The 7,590-nt window shown below is 42.4% G+C and overlaps 1 pseudogene; it reads right to left on the bottom strand.

The window, feature by feature from the left end:
- Positions 1–5,502: 5,502 nt before the first annotated feature.
- LOC104158693 lies at positions 5,503–6,259 on the bottom strand (annotated as a pseudogene).
- Between the last annotated feature and the right edge of the window lie 1,331 nt (positions 6,260–7,590).

Genomic DNA, 7,590 nt, shown 5'->3' on the forward strand with positions numbered 1-7,590 from the left:
AGATATCACAAAGCTGATCTTTGCACACTACTCTTTATGTCAGTAAGAAAATTTGATGCTTTTCTGCTAGAAATAATGTAGATTTCTTGTCTATTTTCGCTCCATTCAACACTTTGCTTTAGGACTGTATTTAATTATGAAATGCCCTATAACATACTTAAACCAATAAAACACGTAGAGATCATGTTATCCATTTGTACCAAAAAAATAAAGGGAAAGTTATAAAAACTATTCCCAGATGTGGAAATCCGTCCGGATCAAACTTTTTCTCCCTGTAGGCTCCCTGGGAAAGCGCTGCTCTGGCAGTACAGACATATGTGAAGGACTGAGGCCATCCAGGAAAAATGACAGCGTCAACTTTTCTATTTCCTTAAATTCCCTGAAGGGTACCAGTACAGATCCAGAGGTGCCAAGAAAAATGCAAACTCCTGCTATTCAGTGCTCACAGCTCTCACTGCAGCTCAGGATGGGAGAGTCACAGAGCCTGGGCTGCCACGGGGAGATGCCGTTCTCCAGAAGAATCCCACTTCTCAAACCCTCTCTAACAAGTACGTTAGCAGTAGGACTATAAAGCATTATAGATCCTATGGACCTGAAGATATGTGTTAACACAGGAGCTTCTGGTACAAAAAAAGAACTGGAAAAAAAGCCTTTAGATACAGCCTATTAAAAACAACAGTAACAAAACCTGTTAAAACCTTCTTCTGTAGGAAAATCTTATTTCAGTACTTTTTTTATAAAACAGGTATCACTTTGATGTCACCTCACTTAGGAAAAAAAAATATTTATTTTAACAAACAATCTATCCAGTTCTGACACAAAAAAAGACACGTTTGGGTTTTCTAAATGCTCAAAATCCAAGTAAAAAAGTGTCAATTCATTATAATATATCCCTCTACCTCCTCACTCCCAAATTCCATATTAAATCTTTGGCTCTTTATTTTCCTTTCCAGTTCAGGACGTCTTTTTCCCCAAAAAGCCTTCAAGCTATTTCATGAGCACACCATCCGTTTTCTGACCCATGCAAACGATGACGTCTGTTGTAACAGTCTCAGTTACTTCCAGAGTGACTGCTCACGGCTTGCAAATAGTACAACGTTATTTCTGCAGCTGCCAGTTCATTAAAATTGTCCTGGGATCCAACATACACTTTAAGGTCCAATATGATTATTAGATTCAACCTGCAGTTCACACTTGTGTAACAGGGTTGCTTTCCATGTGGTGGTAAATGAAGACTGAATTTGAATCTAGGAATGAGCCCAAACTTTGGTGCCAGAAGCATCGAGTCCCTATAGTTGTGCTACTTCTGCAGAACAGGGAAAAGAAAAATGGGCAAAGCTTAAGTTTGTCACTTCCAGAGTCAGCTCTGCTCTAACCCCCTGTCCCCTGGCAAAGATAGAAAGACGGAAAAAAGGATTTACAAACACAAATTCAGAAAAACTGAATCTTCACTACAACAATTAATTTTTTTCAGTTATTTTCCTGAAGTGCTGTTCTATCTTGTATATGTAACATTACACAAAAAAGCTATTAAAGGTACTCTAGTTGATTTGCTTTGGAAAGTGTTTATGTACACATTTTATTTCTATTCCAAAGTCCAGAGAGACAAAATCCACTTGTGTGCAGGTAAAATGCTTTGAACACACAAAGCACAAGGTAGATGCTAAGAATGCTGTTAGAGGTATACAGCTCTTAAAGGACAGGAAAGCATGCAGCCGAGAGCCCCCTCCACGCAGCATGTAGCTGCTTGAGCACTGGCTTAGGTGGAAGAGACACATTTGTGTCCTTATTGCACTTAATGACTATAGGGGGTTGCTTTCAGTCAAGCCTGAACTGCAAGACTGCGACTCATGCTTCTTTAACAGAAAAGGAATGCCCCAGTTGAGCAGTACACTCAATCGCATCATGCACAGCCACGAGGAGCCGGGAAAGCTGAACTAGTACCCCTGCAACAACTCCATGAAACAACATGTAATGCTCTGATCATGAAAATTTAGAGGTAAAGTGCTTCAGAATTGTACAAGTCAAATTTTCAGAGCAATAGCCACCAGAGTCAAACCTGCAAATTGGGCCTCCGGCTGCACCCCAGCACACAGGGCCTGGGATAGCCCACCTGCAGGGATTTATCACGTTTGCAAGACACCTATTGAGCTACTGCCTCATCCAAGGTACAAGCTGGTTCCACTGAACCTGCAATGGACAATATTGGAATATCAGAGTCAAAGCAGCACTAGAAGTGGACCCGGACACACCGTATTTGTTTCATGAACTTGGTATTTTACACTATTTATAGCTTTTAGCCACTACACATTTTAACCAGTCGAGTTGTGCTTGAACTGTAATAGACATTCCAGGCTCAAATAATTTTCAAGGTCAGATTAATCCTCTTACATGTTCTCTCATTGTAAAGTTGCACAAAGTTACATCTGACTTGCAAGATAAACCTAAATAGAGATCCCTTTGCATGCCATGCAGTTCTATCTAGAATTACTATCAGTTACAGAGAAAAAAAAAAAGTCCTTCACAAAGGCAGAAGAACACCATTCAGGCTAAAGCTTTCTAACAAAGTCACCTCCATTACCCTGACGGCTCTTTTGCAGCATCACATCGCAGCAGATTCATGCATTCAAGGAACTTTACCAAAATCTGGCCACCGGACAGCCTGTGTGACTCAGCTATTCACTAGGAAGCTCTGGACAGTTGCTGTGGGTCTGTCTTAACCAGGAATCCAAATCAGGCAAGAACATTCAGGTCTTCAAAGCTTGGCACTTAAATTGCACCCACAAAGTCTGTACTTACTCCAGCAGCCTGCAGCAACCCTGTAACTCCCTAACCCTATAACCCCGATTCTTTCAGAATCGCAGCGTAGGATTTAGAGCAGCACCTTGAAGGTCCTTCAGTTTTGCAAGCACGGTTTGTCCTCACAGACCTAAGCATGGTTGCAGAGTTACAGATTTGCACTTGTGTCAGAATAGGAGCTGCAAAATACAGCTGGAAGTTTTGACAGCAGCAACCACAGCTGTGGAAAACTATAATGAGCAGGCAGCCTAACCACCAGGCTTTGGGAAGAGTTGTCCCTTTCAGTGGCTTTTTATTCTTCCTTTTTTTTTTGTCTATAATATCCTAAAGAAAGGAACTGGAGAAGGGGCAGAAACAGGACAGAAAGGAACAGCAAATGAGAAAGACCATCATCTCCCACGAAGCCTCCATGAATTGACACAAGAGAAGCAAAGACTTCTTTGGCTTTCTTATGAACTTTTGGGAGTTTATGGGTTTGGATTTCACTGTAGAAGATATGTTCACCCTAAGATGCAGGTTCCTAATTGCCACTACTGCAAATGACGGAGGTTTTTTGGTTTTGGTTTTGGTTTTGTTTAGTTTTTCAGGAAGCGATTTAGTTCAGTTTAGTTTAGTTTCCTAACGTTAAGTAATGGATCTGATATCGGTGTCTGGTAAGGATGCCCACTAATTATAAACATGTCTTTTATTTATCTGATTGATATTGATGCCTTGTGGTACATATATGTTGTAGTTCAGGCACTTTGGAAAACATGGGATCTTGATGCAAGGAGCCATTCAAGTGTGGAGGGGAAATCTTTCTCTGAAGGAGCCACTGCACTCTTCTGGGCTGGCCTCAAGCTGTACCAGTTAACAGCTCTGAAGCTGTGATGGCCATTTCTTCTGTGCATGATGTGTACTTGGATTCAAAACTAGTGCAAACAGAGAGGCAAAAAACCCCACCACACTCAGGTGCAGACCCAGGCAGAGTTCAAAACCTCAGCTCCAAACAGGAGAACAAACAGGATTCGGTACAAAAGCCTGCCCTGCTGCAGCCCTCCAAAGCCAGCAGTGCTGCATGGAGGCAGATGTTCCAATCTACGAGATGGAGATGGGGTCTGAGCATCGTTCAAGACTGGGAGATGCTGATGGGAGCCAGCTAAGAGGAGGGTTGGAGCATCTGACAGACCTAAGGGACTCAGTACGTGTGACAACTGGCTGCGTGGGCACTGCAAGCCTGCTCTTGAAGTGTGTCCCCCCCACACCATGCATTGAAACCTTCCACAAGTGCAAGGCAAGAGCAGCGAGCAGCACCCCAGGGAGGACTTCATCTCCCCAACGCACCCACCACTCTCCCACCCAAACGTTATCATCCAGGTGCCTTGGATTAAAAGGAATTTCATCCTGACCAGTTACTTTCTTTTTTTCTCAAAGGCAGTTGCAGACTGACAAACATCGTCAGAAAAGCAAGTGGAGAGGGATTAACTGCAGCCTTTTAACTTCAGCCTTTCAAACCTGCTCACATGGCTCCTGAGGAGCTGAACGATGATAGCTCTCGCCCTTGCTCAGACCTTGTACAAAGTCTTTCTGCCAGGGGCAATGAGGGGGGATAGAGGGAGAACAACCTCAACCCTACAAAACCAGGACATCCTAATGAAGATACTGACAGAACCGGACACCATCACTGAGTGCTGCAAAGAGAATCTACATAATGTTACTCTACCAGTTCAGTAAAAATGGCATCAGTAAAAGGAGGCTTTCAAGAAAGAAGTTACCCCCCAAACACTCAGGGGGTACAGCTGACAGAGTTTCTGTTAGTTTCATTTTGTTACATAAATCACCATTATTATTTCTTACTTAGGATGTTAAAAGAGCAGGAGGATACTTGAAATAAAAGGCTGTGCATGCACAAAACCCACACGAATAAATTCCAGTGATTCACCCCAGCACCGGACACGGTGCCCTTCCCTGGCCGCTGAGCTGAGCCCTCCCTTTAGGAGGAGTAAGGGAATTTATCACCAAATATACAGTATATTGTAATGGAATGATACCAGGAAACAACACTAACCGGAGTCTGAACATGTCCTCCGTGTCATGTTAATCTACTGTTTAACTCGGCAGAAAAGACAGTGAGGAAATAAAAGCTCAATTCACCCAGCCTGAGATCAAAACTGTCATGGCAATATTGGCAGGTTAGACCCTGATTCTTTAAATAGTACATTGCCTTTGTTAAACAAAAGTCATTCTTTTATTACATAATAGAGATTATAAATAAATGTAAAGTGTGCATGCAGTCAACTGCATATTATACAAGCAATATCTATGTTAATAATTGTTTTCTTTGGCAGGCCAGAATCCAGCTGGACATGCAATATTTACATATCAAAATCCTTGGTGTGTTCAAGTCATATTGGATGCAAGTGAAAATATATATGTATATATATTTACCGTATACACACACACATATATATGTATAAAGGTATATATACACCTCTGCATATATACTGTATACATATATACACATAGGTATATGCTAAAAGTGGATTTCATCTTTTTCTGATTCAGGTGATGCAGGCCTTGAAACACTAAAAATATCCTGACAGGGTATCTGGAGAGGGTGCTGGGGTGATAAATGAGACGTGGGGGAAGAGATCTGGGGTACGTTCTTTTCAGACAATATTTTTAAAATTTCTGCCACCTGCTTCTCAAGGGCAGCCATCCTACTGCTTAGCAGCTGGATATCTTCTTTGAGTTCGTGTTTGACTTCCTGCAGCGTGGTTTGTAAGGCCTGCTCAGGAATAGGGTAGAAAGGATGCCTAGCATCAGCCTGAATGGGGCTGTGTTCCAGGGGGCTGCGAGTCTCACCAGCTTTATCCAAGCGAAGGTCACTTTTTGTTATTCCACTGTCACAAGAGTCTGTTTTCCTCAGTGGGTTTTTATTTACACCATTCTCCGAGTCATTGCACTTGGGGTCGTCAGACAGCAACCCCATGGACTCAGCCTTCGTGACGTTGTTCCAGTCCTCCTTCTTCTCCTCGTGGGTTCCCATAGTGTTCTTCAGTCGAAGCCATCCTCTCCCATTCCCATTTTTCATCCGCATGGGACTGTTTACTTTGAGACATTTTTGGTCTCCATTTCCATTTGGCTTGAGCTCCATCGCATCCCTGTTGTTCTGCTTCACAGCCTCACTGGTTTTCATGTAAGCCAGGGATGTCTGAATGGGGGTGATCTGAGAGACGGTGACCACACTGGTGCCTGTGATGGAGGCTCCGTTCTGCACGCTCCGGCTTTCCACCTGAAGCTGGTTCCTTTCTGGGTCGATGTGGGTTGAGCCTTGATTACGCATCTCCTTTTGCTGTTTGAATTTCTGGAAGAGTTTCCGCACAGGGTGGTCCACAGGGATGCTCAACGTCACCTCATTCTTCTGGCGCAGGCGCTCCTCTTCTTCCTTCTTGACATCGCTGATCTTCCGGAAGATGATCTAGAGGGGGGATAAATCCACAACAGAGTCAGTACCCAAAGCACATCCCATATGGCAAACATTACTGGGAGATGGAGAAACACTATTGAGAGAACAGCCATTTCTCCTTCCTTTCTATCTTAATTTCTTGTAGTGAATTCAAATGGAGCTCATCAAAACATAGTAACCTCAAATATATGCCACTGCATAGATAGGGTACTTACATATATACACACACACACTTTCCTAAAAGTATAGATAAAAAGTGGGTTTCCCCTTTATTTTTGATGCAGAAGATAGAGCCTTGAAGAACTAAAAATATCCCAACACCAAGAGAAAGAAACTGTATAAAGAGAAGAAAGGGAGAGAGCAAGAACCCAAATAGCGTGATACCTACCTACCCATTACTCACACTCGCACCTGCTCCATCACTATCTTTAATACAGATCAAAAGGAAACAGTAAGTCAGTAGAGACTACACAGCTGCAAATTTAATTCAACATACATATCCTTCCAGAGACTGGAAAATCCAAATGTGCTCAATACTTTTTAGCTTTACTTATTGCTAGTTCTGTAGGAGTGGCTGGAGGGTGCAATTAGGTTCCCCATGTGCCAGGTTGTGTGGCTTCACACAGCAACACAAGCGTTTCCTGGAGAGTTTAATATGTGTGGGTGTACTGGGAGCACCATGGAGAAGCACCATAACAGGGGTATGTGATTATAAAACCCAGCAATATCCACTGTTTCGTGATGCCATGCCATTTAATGCTGCAGTTATTTCACCCTGCAGTATCTCTCAGGCCTCTACAGAAAAAGGAATCTAAGCCTCAAGCTGTGGAAGGATCCACAGAGTAAAATCCTTTCTGTTGATTTTATGCATGTTACTCTCATGATTTTTTTTTTTTTTATGGTTCATCTAGTTTTCTTGAATGTGGGACTGAGGCAGGATAGGGAAACTCTGTTTCTCTGGATGATGATACCAAAATGAAAAGCAGCATGTGATGAAATGCAAATATGGACTGTGTAGGGATAGTGTTGGTAAGAAAAGTAAAAGAAAGCCCCTTGCAATACACAAACAAAACTCTCTGACAGTCACATGTAGATTTTGAAGTATCCATTTAAGTATTCTTATTTTGGTATCTATTTACTTTTTATAAAAAGGCTTCTCATGTCTGTCCATATTTGCAAAGAAATAGTTGCTTTCAAGTCTCACATCTTCAGAAATTGGCAGAGGAGTGCCACGATGGCTGCAGCACCTTCCCTGCATGAATCTCAGATGTGCTGGACTTCAAAGATTCATTCTCAAATGCAGTAAATATATCCTTGTGTGTTGCTGATAGATGCAGCTGCTT

This window comes from Cariama cristata, unplaced genomic scaffold, assembly GCF_000690535.1.
Source record: "Cariama cristata isolate BGI_N322 unplaced genomic scaffold, ASM69053v1 scaffold5963, whole genome shotgun sequence".
NCBI classification, from domain to species: Eukaryota; Metazoa; Chordata; class Aves; order Cariamiformes; family Cariamidae; genus Cariama; species Cariama cristata.